This window comes from Xenopus laevis, chromosome 6S (assembly GCF_017654675.1).
Source record: "Xenopus laevis strain J_2021 chromosome 6S, Xenopus_laevis_v10.1, whole genome shotgun sequence".
Lineage (NCBI taxonomy): Eukaryota > Metazoa > Chordata > Amphibia > Anura > Pipidae > Xenopus > Xenopus laevis.
Window position 1 is genome coordinate 27769722 of NC_054382.1, and position 16505 is coordinate 27786226.

The window sequence follows — 16505 nt, forward strand, 5'->3', positions numbered from 1 at the left end:
TTATTCTTAGAGTGACTTCCGCCGGAAGCAGTGTAAAATAAGGGCAGCAAATCTGGCGCTCGCATGGCGTAAAATGACACATACCATACAATATTTTACACAGTATTTTACACTCTTATTTCGTTTAATTTTGTTTTACACAGCATAGTAAATATGCCACTACGAATTCCACAACTTCACAGGGGTGTGAAAGTGAAGTGTGACATAAGAGTGCACCTCAGTAATATTCAAGCTCTCACTCTGTTCCTTTCTATTGAACTCTTAGAGGCATTTTTTAGCATCTTGTGATTATCATTTGATAAATATGCCTCTATAAATACCATAGAAATGAATATAGAGCAGTGGAATTTTACTGTGGGTTAGTGATGGGTGAATAAATTCACCAGGTGCGAATTCACTGCAAATTTCCACGTTTGGTATATGGAGAATACATTTGTGGAACTCCCGTGAATATTTGGTGGTGAAACAATTTGGATGCGCGTCAGAAAAATTGGTCGCGTCAAAACCATTGTGTGTCAACACTATTTGGACGCCCATTGAGTGTCACGCTGGCTTCAAAATTTATGCGGGCATCAAAATTAGAGTTTCTCAAAAGTTTCGCCGTTTTGTGAATTTCGTGATGAGAAATTCGCCCATCACTAATGTGGGGAGCTCTAATTTCCCACTTTGAGAAATCTGCCCCATAGTGTAATGTTATGAAGTATAACCCAATCCCAGTCAGAAGTAATAAAAAACTTTTGCAGTCTGATAAAACTTTCTGGATGTGGTTTTATTGTACAAATTTGGCACAACACCTTTTCATGCTCTGCACATTTGGCACATCATTTCATTTTGTACTGCATAATAATATGAGCCAGTGGCATAACTATAGAGGAAATAGACTGCGTCTATAGTTCTCAGAAATTTCCACCTCTCAGCAGCTCTTACTGTGACCAGGCAGGGAGCAGGAGATGCAATCTGACGGGCTGGTGGAGGGAGGGTTGGGTAGGAGGCTTCTGTTTGATCTTGGCCCCTTCCAATATTTATATATTTATATTGTTGTTACGCTACTCATATGAGTATTTGTTTTATTTATTTTTTATAGATTTCTGATTACATTCAAAGAAGTTCATGCATAAAACCGATCTTATAAAGGATGCATTGTATTATTTCTAAATGGTGAAAACAAGCAAATCTCAACATACAGTAAGAAAGATTTTGCTGGTAAGCTGTGTGCAATAAGCTTTTTATCCACAATATTTCATTTTCCAGTTAAAATGTGTACTTTTAACAGAAGCGAATCAAGCGTTCTAATGAAACAGTTGTTTTTTTTAATCATTTTATTGTATTTTCCAAAAGAAAAGTTAACAACTAAATGACTTACATATATCTTGCCACTTTACTTTCAGTGTTTTGTGCTAATTTATTTTATGTGCTATTTTTTAATGAAAGTAATGCCTCTTGCCCATAGCTTGTATATTTATATAATTAAATTTTATTAAATCGTGCTGTGAAAGTTTGCTACATGTTCTGCATATTTTCAGATGGCATGTTATTTCTGATTTATACATATAATCATCTACTTTACCCTATTATTTTCCAAATTTATACATTTTAGTTCTTTTCACTCAAATATTATTAGTATATAATCACTAATGGGGTAAAACATGGTGCAGTAAATGTACAGAAAGTAAACAAATCAACTCATAGCATGGTTCCTATAGTAGAAATGTATATTTTACAAGTTGTATAAACTAAATTAGAATAGTCATATTTCTATCTTACTGTATTTAGGCTTCATTTGGAAGATTCTTGTTTTCAGGAAATGAAACCAAAAGTATGTTTAGAGCTTTAATATACAGTTGCTATTTACACAAATATACAAGTAAACCAATATATTCAAGTGCATGTAAACTATATATAAATGCATATATAAACTCTATAACACTAATTAAAAAAAAAATATAAACAAATCTCTATTTCTCTTTATACGCACACAAATAAAACCTTTAAATAGTATTACCATAATATTCCATACCTCCCAACATTTAAGAAATGGAAAGAGGGATGAAAAGGTCTATGTGTAGGGATGGACTAATTTGCACCCATCCCTATCTATGTGTGGTGAAAGTTTTGAGCGCGCCCGTTTTATGGCCACACTCACTCATTACCGAGTCCATTTTACTAAATTTGGAAGGTTATGAAAATTCAAACACATTTCTGTGAGTTATAGGGCAATGTTTTATGTGTTATCACAGTTTTGATAATGGTGAAAGGTGAAATTTGTTTTTAAGATGCTAGTCTCGGTTCTCCCAAAAGACTTTCAAATAGTTTCAATTGTATCTTTGCTTGTATTAAATTATTACAAATGTATCTAAGTGCAGGTGCTGAGTGTTCTGGGCTCTCAGGCATCAGTGCAGGAGATCAAAGAGAAACTCAGGACTTTTTAATAATAATCTGCAAAGTGAAGCTTTCTGAAATCTGAAGGTATTTACTTATGCCATACACACAGCACTGCCTAGATACCAAAAATTAGAGTTTTCATTCTCCCATAAGGCATCATGGGTAGAGACATGCAAATCACTCCCTTTGGCCAACTAGGCATCCAGAATCACTGGTTTATAGCACATATAATCTAATGGTTCAGAGCCATTATATTTAATAGTGGCTTTCAATTAATGTAAAAAGTTTACACATTACGTGATAAAATATAGTTAAATAATTTGATGAAATGTCCACATTGGAACAATAAAATGTTAGTGAAATGCTTAATAGCCGACACATGGCAATGTACAATCATTATTAGCCAGTGCCACCTAACTTTAAGAGCCACACTCTCATCCCTTATATTTTCCCTTTTAAATCCCAACACCAAGTACTTCCATATGCTAAAGACTACAGCTGTGAGATGACTCTTTTGGGTTTAGGTTGGCTTCAGAATTTTTTCTGACTATTCCCCATAGGCTAACATTGGTGCTCTGTAGGTTTTAGGTGGCGAAGTAGGTATTGAAGTTTTTTTTAAAGAGACAGTTCTTCGACTATCGAATGGTCGAATAGTCAAACAATTTTTAGTTCAAATCGAAGTCGTAGTCGAAGGTCGAAGTAGCCAATTCGATGGTCGAAGTAGCCAAAAAAAACTTTGAAATTCGAAGTTTTTTTCATTCTAATCCTTCACTCGAGCTAAGTAAATGTGCCCCCCATAGTTACATATTGGACCATTCACTTAAGCTATTTATGTGCTAGAGTTTGAGGTAAAACATGTCTGTCCTAAGCCCTTTCTATTGATATATATATTGTGGTATGGTGACAAAAAGGTCCCCAGTTTCCTGGGGAAAAGTGATTGATGGTATGTATGTTGGGCCACGGATTCTCAGATATTGTTACTGAGGTGATACCAGTAGTGCTCTTAGCAGAGAAACACTATGTCTCTCTGCAAGGTTTTTGTAATTGTTGATCCGGGACTGGTCTTACTGGGAACCCGCAAGAGTAGGGTGGGGCGGATTCCCAAATCCGTAGGCCAGGTTTTCAAGAGGCCCTAGGCCTATTTAGTACACCTGATGCTGAGCAGCAGTGCTGAATGTGTGTGAGACAAACTGCTGGTATTGCTCAGCTTCAGGAGAGAAAGCAAAGCATTTATTTTGTGTTAGCCAGGAGGCTGGATATTTCTGTTAAACTGCTGTTTTTTTGGTTACCTTCCCCCTGCGAGGGGAAACTTCTGCAGCAGCTGGAAAATAAACGCGGGCAGGAAGCCCTTAAACCGTTCCTGGTGTGTGAAGTCGCCTCTTTTGCAGCCTACCAGCGAGTGAACCCCCACAATATATAAAGTATTTAATGACATGAAAAACACACAATATTTATAAGAATATAACCTTATAACAACTTATTACATTACAGTATCTGTCACAGATACTTCTTAGTATGCCCTTACCCACGTCCTTTAATGCCTATTCAATCTTTGTATTGTTTTAAAGGGACTTCTACATCCCCTACTGCAATGTAAGGGTATTAAACTTTATAGAGGAGATCCATAGCCAGTAGTAATTTTATTCATGTCATGGATTTCCATGGGGACATATAATATTTTATTTTTAAGGGTGAGTACTATTTTCCAATAATTTATATCCATGTGCCATGTGTACCAATAAGCCATGTGACCTCACTAATCACAATCTGTTAATTACTGGGTATAAGAGATAACTATATTTATAAAATTATACCATTATACTTTGCAAGTATACTTTATGGTTTTTGTGCATTATGGAACCAAACTTCATCAGACATTCAAAATATATTACATGTATTTTTCTTATAACAATAATTTCTCTATTGAAGCAAAGCATCAACCTTAAATAAAGGTTAATATGTGCCCTTTTGTTTCAGTCTCTCAAATTATTAATACCACACAAAAACAGACTCCACTGTGAATTATGAGTATTAAACTAAGCAGATAAAATGTATTACTCAATAAAACAAATACATTAGTCTTTATTATGCTGGTAATTATTTACTTTTTACAAATGCTGTGTTGATTATCTCACATTTGCAGTATTTACTTGCAGGTGATTATTTTTTGATTCCATAATGACACTCATGAATAAACTGCAAATGCAAAATAAAAACAAGAATAAAATTGGGGTATATTTATCAAAGAGCGAAGATAGAGGTCACCATGGTCCTCTAGAGTGAAATTCTGCCACTCTCCATTCATTTCTATGGGATTTTGAAAGGGCGTATTTATCAAAGGATGAACTTTCGCTTTCACCCATTGATAAATACTTTTTTAAAAATTCCATAGAAATGAATAGAGAGTGGCAGAATTTTTACTTCTAACATCACTCTTTGATAAATATACCCCAATGAATCAGAGCACCTAATGAATGTTTTGGTGGTATAAATGCTATGAAGAGTTTTCTTTTTGCCTCACCAGTGCATTGAGTTTTTAAGATATTCTCTGGTTAGATCTCTTTGCACTTACATACAGTATTACTTATTAGGTCAAAAGATGATAGGTTATATGTACAGGAAAGGTTCTAATCCTCTAGCTATAAAGCTGTATAAAAGCCACTATTTACTAACTATTGAAAACATTTTATATTTTGAACACCTTGGGGCCGATTCACTAACTTCGAGTGAAGGATTCGAAGTAAAAAAACTTCGAATTTCGAAGTGTTTTTTGGGCTACTTCGACCATCGAATGGGCTACTTCGACCTTCAACTTCGACTACGACTTCGAATCGAAGGATTCAAACTAAAAATCATTCGACTATTCGATAGTCGAAGTACTGTCTCTTTAAGAAAAAACTTCGACCCCCTAGTTCGCCATCTAAAACCTACCGAACTCAATGTTAGCCTATGGGGAAGGTCCCCATAGGCTTGCCTAAGTTTTTTTGGTCGAAGGATAATCCTTCAATCGTTGGATTAAAATCCTTCGAATCGTTCGATTCGAAGGATTTAATCGTTCGATCAACGATTATTCCTTTGATCAAACGATCAAACTATTTGCGCTAAAATCCTTCGACTTTCGAAGTCGAAGGATTTTAATTCCCAGTCGAATATCGAGGGTTAATTAACCCTCGATATTCGAACCTTGGTGAATCGGCCCCCTTATCTATTTACCAGTTGCATCTTTACATTGAACAGTTGATTTAAAGGGATACTGTCATGGAAAAAAACATTTTCCAACATGCCCCAGTTAATAGTGCTGCTCCAGCAGAATTCAGAACAGATTTTTTTATATATTTAATTTTGAAATCTGACATGGGGTTAGATATATTGCCTGTTTCCCAGCCGCCCCCGGTCATGTAACTTGTGCTCTGATAAACTTCAGTCACTTTTTACTGCTGTACTGCAAGCTGGAGTGATATCACCCCCTCCCCAGCAGTATAATAACAGAACAATAGGAAGGTAACCAGATAGCAGCTCCCTAACACAAGATAACAGCTGCCTGGTAGATCTAAAAACAGCACTCAATAGTAAAATCCAGTCCCATTGCAAATCAGTAGTTGAGTTGGAGAAACAACAGCCTGCCAGAAAGCAGTTCCATTCTTAATTGCTGACTTTTTCTGAAAGCACATGACCAGATAAAATGACCTGAGATGGCTGGCTACACGCAAATATCACAACTAAAAAAAATACACTTATTGGTTCAGGAATGAAAGTTTATATTTTAGAGTGAATTATTTGCAGTGTAATTTAGAAATAAAAACAACATCATAAAGTGACAATTAAATTGGATCTTAAGCATTCCATTACATAATTGTTGTTGTATGCCATATACAGATGAAGGAGGGCAGGATATACTTTAAATATATTTTATATTTTAAAGTCCTTTGAAAAAAGGGTCCCTTTAATGTAAATATAAAATGTAACATTTCATAAATATGAATTTCTCTATACGTATATTAGTAACTAGCTTCACTAGAAAAAAAAACTGCTGGTCTTGTAAGAGTAATATTTAATCATCACAAATGTCCCTGTGAAACCATTTAAACGGCTTTATTGATTTTCCCTCGTTGGCAGTGTTTAATTCAAACAACTCCCAAGGAGTATAACATCACTGCGGGCAAATTATCCAATGCTCTGGCTTCTCATTTTCGGACCACACTGATGCTATTACTAGAGCCAAAAGTTGAAATAATGGCCACATTGATTATTTGACAAAGGAAAAAAAAGCATCCCATCAGCAGGAGTCAATAAATGCATTAATTCTAACCAGGAATCTGCATTAAATGAAAGGGATGAGTTCACTAATTGTGAAGCATTTGGTAAGGCATTTATTGTGAGGCATTTATTCTAATTTAGGTATGGTTTAAGAAGTAAAATTAATCTTTTCACAGTCTCTTTCCTTTCTTTACACCAGAGCAGCCTTAACATTACAGAGAAATAACCGTTTGTCACGCAATGCAATAGCAAAGTAAATGCAGACATCAATTTTTAGCTTTTGGTAATATGTATACACAACAGTGGAAAATAACTACACTTTCCTTTAATGCATTACAAATAAATCATGCAAAACATTATCAGTAATAAAATGTATTTTTGTCAGACTGTATGCCCTGAAGCACTCAAGTACTATCTAGTACAGCTATGGGACCTGTTATCCAGAATGCTCGGGACCTGGGGTTTTCCGGATAACGGATCTTTCTGTAATTTGGGTCTTCATGCCTTAAGTCTACTAGAAATTCATTTAAACGTTAAATAAACCCAATAGGCTGGGTTTGCTTCCAATTAGGATTAATTATATCTTAGTTGGGATCAAGAACAAGCTAGTGTTTTATTATTACAGAGAAAAGGGAAATCATTTTTAAAAATTTGGATTATTTGGATAAAATGGAGTCTATGGGAGACAGCCATTCCGTAATTTGGAGCTTTCTGGATATCGGGTTTCCGGATAAGGGATCTATACTTGTATAGGTAAATCTAAAAACAACTGGATTTACTAAGTAATTATCATCCGAGCAGCTTCTTCAGTTCAACTGACTGGTGTGGAAAGTTCTCATCATATAAACTCTTCCACTAATCCAATCACAATAGCACATTGTAACTCTTCAATAAGGTGACATCTGAAGAAATTCACAGAGGTGTTGATTCTGTGTAGTTACTGTGATAGGATTATCCAATGTGTCATGCAACTCCTAGAAACAGGTGTTACTTGTGAGAGTTGCATGAATGGATGGCTAATTATGTCAAGGTGGAGAAACCATCCCTGAACAGAGGCGGGGGCCTTTGATACCACCTGTCTGCTACATACAATGCTGTTCTCACTTCTGTACCCCCGTTAGTGGATACAAAGCCCTTACATTTGTTCTTTGGATGCTATCTAGAACCTTTACAATTTTAAAAGATACACTCAATTAGACATAAAAGTACATCTGAACTGCAAATTCCCTTGCTAGATTACCAAATTCTGAATATATTCAGAATGGAACAAACCATAGGTCTCACACTAATCTTATCATTATCATTTATTTATAGAGTGCAAATAAGTTATGCAAAGCTTTACATTAATTAATAATTTACAGGGAACAAATGGTGAATAACAAAGAAGGGTTTAACAGAGTACAATAGGAGTAGAGGTCCCTGCTCGCAAGTGTTCACAAACTATAGGTTAGGGTACAATTGAGACATAAGGATTTCAGGAACAAATTTGTGATTTATCATACAGCTATGACTGATTAATCAAAGTACATTGAATAAGCTTCCCTTCCATCAAAGAAGGAACTCAGGAACTTCTTAAATAACTCAAATCCCACTTTTTGGAGAACTACCATGTGATTCATTTTAGGCATTTATGAACCACTTCTTCACTACTGTTAATAGCAGCAATGATGTAATTCATATTTCTACCTATAAGTTACTCACTCACTTATACTGTAAACTTATGGAACAGAGATTTCCTCCTTGCTGTTTCTCTTGACAGTTGGCATTTAGGGGCGGATTTATCAAGGGTCAAAGTGAAAATGCGACTAGGGAATAGTCAAAATTCTCTTTGAGTTCATAAAAAAATTGGAATTTGATTTTTGAAATTTATCATGTACTGGCCCTTCAAATTCGACTATTAGTCACCTTAAAGATGTCAAATTGCTCTTTTTTATCCCATGTATGACCTGGGGTCAATTTGGAGTTGTTTGTAGCCTTCCTGAAAATCACACTTTTTTTTGGAGAAAAAACTTGAATCAAATTCCACATACCTACCTAGTTAACACCATGCACTCCTTTCTTCCACTTTTGCAAGGAGTACAACAGTTACCTGTAAAGTAAGGAGTTTCCTAACACCCTAGTAGCAGATATAACTGAGAACTGACTCTAGTCAACTGTTACAACTCCTGTTAACCAATAACGTTGGTTACATTTTGTAGAATTCTTTTTGAGTTTTGAGCTTTTGATCACCTGAGATTTCTCTGGTTTGGTAATTCTCAGAGTGCCATATACCCCAAAGACAAAAGAAGTTAATAGTTAAGGGGATAATGTATCTCCAGGTTTGGGTGGGGATACCGGGAGGGGGTCTATGTTGTTGTACTTAACTTTTTCTATCCTTCCTTCTCTGTCTCTGACTATCTTTCTCTGGGTGGGCTTCCTTATCGATTACACAATGGATCTCTTGCCAGTCTGTGAGCAGTATAAAGGTACTTTACACTATCATATTACCACACCCCATGCACTATGGCAGGAACAAAGATTAGACTAGTACCTTGGAATGTAAGGGGCTTAAATGATAGGGTCAAACAATCCCTGGTACTGGACCATCTTAAAAACTGGGAGAAGACATTGCACTCTGGCAGGAGACTCGCCTAGTAGGCCAAAGAGTAGGGGCTCTCAGGTGGCACTGGCTTCATCCCACCTTCCACGCTCAGTACTTTACTTATTCAAGGGGTGTGGATAAGTCTTTTTTTGAAAAACACTCTTACCTACCATTGAATCTATTACCTCTGACCAGTACGGTAGATATATAATTATTATAGACTATAGCCTCAACCCCACTTATATTAGTGAATGTCTACTCTCCACCCCCAGGAGATATTGCCCTCCTGCAAACTATACTGGGTAAAGAGGCCATACTGGGTGACTACCCTACGATATAGATGGGGGACTTCAATGCAGTACCGGTACCTGAGGTCGATCAACATAAACCTATTAAGGGGGACTCCTCGGTCCTGGGTACTGTCTTCGGGCATTCAATTTAACAGGAGTGTGGAGATGGTCCAACCCAAGCATGTAGCAGTTTTCCTGCTTTACTGTCTCCACTGCTGCCCTTTTGCGTATAGACATTGACCTTGCTTCCCCTACAGTTCTGCCCCTGGTAGACTTAATCTGTTATACCACATGCATCTGCTCGGACCATGCTCCTTTGCAGATGGATCTGTTTGAGATTACCCCAAAAATGGATTCAACACAAATTAATCAGGCAAGTGTTTGTCCCCCAATTTAAAATGTACTGGGAAACGAATTCAGGCACAGCAAAGGCTCAAATAGTTTTGGATGCTACCAAGGCCTTTATGTGAGGTACATACAATTCATTAATTTAAGAAGTTAGGCATAAGTCAGATGCGGAGCTACTAGAAGCTCATAGGGTTTTGGAGGCGGCAGAAAACACCCACCTCGGTAATCCTACAGAGGACTCTGGTGAGGTCTTGTTAACTGACCAAAGGAATGTCAACAAAGCTTGCACTGAGAAATACTCACAGAGGGATATGAACCAGGTAGGCAACTGGTATGACAAAGGGGACACCGAAAAGGACTTCGATACCATAGAATGGCCCTACCTGTCCTACCTAATCTTATCCCACTTTGCTAGGGGCAGATTTATCAAGGGTTAAAGTGAAAATTCGAATTTTTAAATTCAAATTTCGAGGTAATTTTAGTGTACTTCGACTACAGAATAGTCCAAATTTTAATCAAATTTGAAAAAAATTAGAATATCGAAATTTATCATGTACTTTCCCTTGAAGAATTCGACTTTTCCCATCTAAAACCTGCAAAATTGCTGTTTTAGTCTATGGGGGGAAATTAAAGGTTTTTTTGGAAAATACTTTGGATCATATTCAATTGAATACGATCCAAATTCGAATTGAATGATCTAATACAGCCTATTCACCAGAACTTTTTATTAAATTTCAGTTGGTCTTTTTTTATTAAAATTTTGAAGTAATGGGAGTTTAAAAAAACTCTCATCACCTTGAAATTTGACCCTTGATAAATCTGCCCCCTACTGTACACAGAGTGGGTTAGGTCTCTTTATGATTCTCCCAAGGTCAATAAACCACTCCAGATCTTTTAGTAAATTCAATGACAATTGTGGTTTTAGAGTTTGAGCTTAATCACAGTTTCAAACCTCTAAAACTGACCTTTAATATACAGTATAAGCCTCTCTTGATACTTCACAAACAGACTGACCATTCTTAAAAGGAATGTATTCAAAAATAAATTTGGCTAATTTGACTGTAAATAGGGCTTTTTTTGTTAAAAGCAAAGAATAAGAAAAAGGTTAATAAGTAGGACTTGGATTCCATTATTATCCCTCCACAAAAAAAATATGTAAAAATTAGCCCCATCTCACAATGCATTGAGAGTAACAAATTAAAACAGTTTTCAGCAAGCAAGGTTGAGTTAGATTGCAGATTTTGCTTTATTGTAGTAAAATATTTGTTCTTTCTTTTTATTTCTGTCTTTTCTCAATTGATGAATTTGCAAGTCACATTTTTAGATGCTTAACTTGATAAATATTCATGTTTTCTAATTAATTTTAATTTAAGCTTCCAATCATACAGCACAAGCAACAGTTACACATCACTACACATTGTGTATATTGATCTGTTGCTTTATAATTAGCATGCAGATATTTTGTGATATAAAGTCTTTTGCACACTTTATTCTCATATAAAATAAAGTAGCCATTTTTTATTTATTAATGTCATCTCATCTGTGACTGTAAAATTTTCTAGCGTTGATTAGGGCAGGTATTAAATGATAATTGGACATTTAGTGCTCATCAAACAGAAACTGACAGATGGGCTTGTAATTAAATTACTGTTCTGACATTATTCACAATGGCTTATCATCTTCCGTGGTGACCTTCACACATCTTTTCTATTTTGGAAAGAGGGAATGGGAATTAATATATATTTCTTTGGGATACTAAACCAGTGTAGGTATGCACTAATACATAAAGCAAAGACAATAAAATCAAATGCTAATGAAATAACAGATTGAAGTTGTCATGTCTTTTGCTATATATTAGCCTAGTTTGCTACAGCATCACCTTTGAATGTCACAGAATGTTGAAAGGGAATTTCCTTCTGTTTTTCAATAAAAAGCTTAATAAAATATAAATTGCACTTGTAAACCAACTTACTTACTGCTAGTCACTTTACCTACTGTCTCCAAACTGTTATTGTGACTACTTTCCCTACTTGGCCAAAATGTGTTACTTGTCCTTTGAAAAATATTTTTATACTTGTACTTTGGCAACTCAAAGGAGATCCAATAGATACAGTTATTACATGGGTCTTATTATGGCAGCAGAAGACAGAATGGTTATATGCAAGCATGTGACCATGAAGCACCTAAAGACAAATAATTGTTTACCCTGTACCATATCCTGTATAAACTGTGTTGTATTGGTGAAATGCCTAGGAAAGCAATGCTTTACTGTATTCAATGCATTTATGTTTTTCTGTGCCTTGTATTTAGATGATTAGTAGGAATGATCTATAGCAAAAAAAAACATTACAAAGACTTGAAAGAGTTACATGCATCATGTAAAAAAAAATTTTTTTTACCCAAATCATGGATATTTTTTGTTCCAAAAATCATTAGGAAAATAATAAACATTGTACTTAAATTTCTAATCTGTGTTGAGGTATTCACATTCCAACCCCCCAGCAGACCTCATTGCTCATTGAGTCTAGAAGGTGCTGTTCATATGGTTTGAGCCTGAGTGGACGGAGAAGCCCTCCCCCTGCCCTTAGGACTCCAAAGTTCTTTGCGTTTGGCAACATTAATGTGAATTGAGTCCAGTGTGCAGTGTCCTGGGCCTCAGTTTGGAACTTGGGCCCTCCTCAGGATCTTCCTCCTTTTCCTCCTGCCTAGAGGACTGTATATTGGGTCTCCTCCTACAAGACCAGCTATCCTCTTCCTACCCTGTCACCCACCACTCTACCCTCTTCCTCCTCGCTCCCTTGCTCCTGCCTTCCTACCTTGTCCCTCTCCTCACTCCATTGCTCCTGCCTACCTACCCTCTCCTCACTTCATTGCTCCTGCTTACCTACCCTCTCCACTTCACTCCCTTTCTCCTACCTACCCTCCCCCTCTCCTCACTCCCTCGTGACCACCTGCTTACCTTCTCCCTCTCTTCACTGCATTGCTCCCACCTACCTACCCTCCCCCTCAACCTCCCTCCGTTGCTCCAACAATAAAAATATTAATAACAATTACAGATATATGACCTGGTTTTGGCTTTCAGGTAATTGACCATCACCATCAGGGAGCCTAGGTTCTGTATACAGTAAAGCATTGAGTTTAGGGAGGAAACGGGTGGGCCTATTGTTGTTCCTCTTTAAAGTACTAAAACATAAATAAAAACCAAAGGTTATGCAGTCATATACTTTTTAATTGAATTACATCAATGTAATTCTTAAGATGCAATACATTCACTTTGACAAAAGATAATTTGGTTTCACCAGAATCTATAATTAGTGTAGTTTCAATCTCAAATACACTTAAAAATGGTTAAATGATTCAAGTTTTCCTTTAAAGGATTTTTTTCTTATTTATATTGCCGTATCATTTGCTATAAAGCAATGTGTTCCTTTGCAGGTAATATTTGGGTTAACAGTTGATTTAAAATGTATATTCTGGTTTCTAGCTTCATAGGAGCTATCAGTTTGTTTATATAACAGTGTGAAACTAGAAATGATAAGATGCTCAGCAAAATCCAATTAATGCAGGTGAAGCGTGGAAAGACACATGGTAGCACACAGTATAGGGTGGAAAAGACTGTTATGTGGCCAAGCTGCTCACGTGATTGTTATTTTACGGAACAAAATATTAATCTAATAAAATAATAAATAATTTAGCAGTGTTATCTTATTTTAAGTTTGTAAAGTAAAAGTCAAGAACTTATAAAAGGTATAACATACTGTACACTAATACATTTGTGCACATTAATTTACATACTTGTGACATTTGCATTTAAAAATCATGCAGTTGTCAAAAGGTAATCCTGTGGTGTAAGTAATCAAGAAAGATGTGGTACAAATTCAAAATAAATGATTAAAAGGAAGTTCTGCAAATCTGATGCAAAGAACGATGGACTATAATGATATTGCCACTGAATGGAGATGTGAGAACTGCAAGCTTGGTTTAATTAGGTCACTGAGTAAAATCCCCAAGGACCAACAAGAATTGAGCAGCTAATAATCAGTTTGTTCTTTACTGATTACTAGCTAATCATGTTCCAAACACAACCTTAGTCCTTCTCTAATTATGAATATATTTGCAAGTCTTTCGTAATCATCTAACTTCAAGAGTTTCAACAAGCAGCATTTTGAAAGGCCCACCTATTGTTCATTTAGCAAATATTTATACCTGGTTTTCATATCATGCAAATATCAAGTTCAAAAGTATATGGAAATTAGAAATATTACATTTCTTGGGCATGAACACACATAATATTTCCACACAGCTTGGTGACTGCAATACACAAATTAATTTCATACACTAAATTAAAACATCTTTCCTTCTGTTAATTATAAGAGTGACACAAATGTAATGCCGGTAGAACACTTAGGGGCCGATTCACAAAGGGTCGAATATCGAGGGTTAATTAATCCTCGATATTCGACTGGGAATTAAAATTTTAGCGCAAATAGTGCGATTGAATGCTCAAAGGATTATTCATTTCGATCGAACGATAAAATCCTTCGAATCGAACGATTCAAAGGATTTAAATCCAACGATCGAAGGAATATCCTTCGATCAAAAAAACTTAGGAAAGCCTATGGGGACCTTCCCCATAGGCTAACATTGAGTTCGGTAGCTTTTAGATGGCGAACTAGGGGGTCGAAGTTTTTTATTAAAGAGACAGTACTTCGACTATCGAATGGTCGAATAGTCGAACGATTTTTAGTACGAATCCTTCGATTCAAAGTCGTAGTCGTAGTCGAAGGCCGTAGTAGCACATTCGATGGTCGAAGTAGCCCAAAAAACACTTTGAAATTCGAAGTTTTTTTACTTCGAATCCTTCACTCGAAGTTAGTGAATCGGCCCCTTAGAGTTATTGGGATAAAAATATACAAATTCAATTATTTGTAATTGGAACAAAAAAGAAAAGGGGTAACGTCTTTATAATCTAAACAATGCCCTATTGGACCTCTTTGTACACTTTTAGATTAAGATTAGTTGAAATAATTTTAGATTAGGTGGATAAAGGAGGTTACTGCCGTCCATCACTGGATTACTAGTGCCTATAAGAGTAATTTAGGAACTTTGCTTCTTAAATATTTAATACAGTAGATGACTTGGCGTACAGTCTAATATCTACTATCTTTAGTTCCTTCTTTAGGGTGGTGACAGATGGGGATATTAGTCGCCCAGCGCCAAATCTCTACTGCGGACGACTAATCTCCATAAATGTCTTCCCATCGGCAACAATGCGGGATGGCATACATATCGCTTCAGAATTCCGAAGTCTCCCAGAGTTTCCGCATAAGGCAAGTACAGGTGACTTTGGAAAACGTAGCATTACGTATGCCATCCCACCGGCAATTTGCATTCTTGCCGGAAGGAAGGCATTTGGGGAGATTAGTCGCCCACACTAGAGAAGATTTGTCACTGGGCAACTAATCCTCCCATCTGCCACCATCCTAAGTGATGAAGTGTTTCAGAATTTTATTTCTAGTAAATATATGAATTTATCTTCTTTACTAGTGATGGGCGAATTTGCGGCGTTTCGCTTCGCCGAAAAATTCGCGAAACGGCGCCGGCGTCTCATTTTCAACGCCGGCGCCCGTTTTTTCGGAAAATTTTTTTTGACGCCGGCGAATTTTTGCGGGCGTTTCGCGAATTTATTCGCTGGCGGCGAAACGCGCAAATTCACCGCGAATTCGCGCCTGGCGAATAAATTCGCCCATCACTATTCTTTACATTTCTTTTACATACAAATCCAAAAAAATACAAAGAAAAAAATAACATAGGGAATATAACTTATTTATACCTTTCTTTCAAACTGAGCACTAAAAACCACAACAGCCTTTAATGGATTTATCTTCAATATACAGTATATGGGTTCCATCAAGATCAAACTTAAATTAAAACTTGATACCTTAACTAATGCAATGTAAATGGTCGAACACTTCCGGATAATACACTAAAAACACAGTTTTTAAAATCCCAAAAGTATTGCTTGAATACTTGTGCTGAAGCATACTCATCTGGCTGCTCCAAAAATTTCAGTCTCACATTTTATACTTTTTTTTGTCACAGCTGATGATTTTTGCATATCACATGATCGTGTAGTTCCAGGGAAGATTTTATTGATCCAAAACAATAAACATAAGATAGATATTGCCACCTCTAAGATTTTGCATGGCACTTTGATTCTGCTAAGACGCAATTCTAAGAACTCTAAAGCAACATTGTATCATTTATGTCCCCTTGTAAACATGTATTCCAGGCTACTTTCTGGGATAACATATCAGAATTTCCCAGTACAGGAATGAGATCTGTTTTCTAGAAAGCTCTGAATGACAGAATGACTGTCTCCAATAAACTCAATTTTATCCAAATAATCTAAATTTTTAAAAATGATTTCCTTTTTCTCTGTAATAGTAAACCAGTATTGTGATGGGGTGAATTTCATTTTATTTGTTAATGTTAATTGCTGGCCAGTAAACTGTGTAAATAGCTATGTGTATAATTTATGTAAATACTTTGTTTAGGTGTAAACTAGTTTGGTTAACAAACTGAGGCCTACTTTGTTTGAAGCATGTAGTTCAGCTGTGCTGACAGTATATGAAAATGGTGCTAAA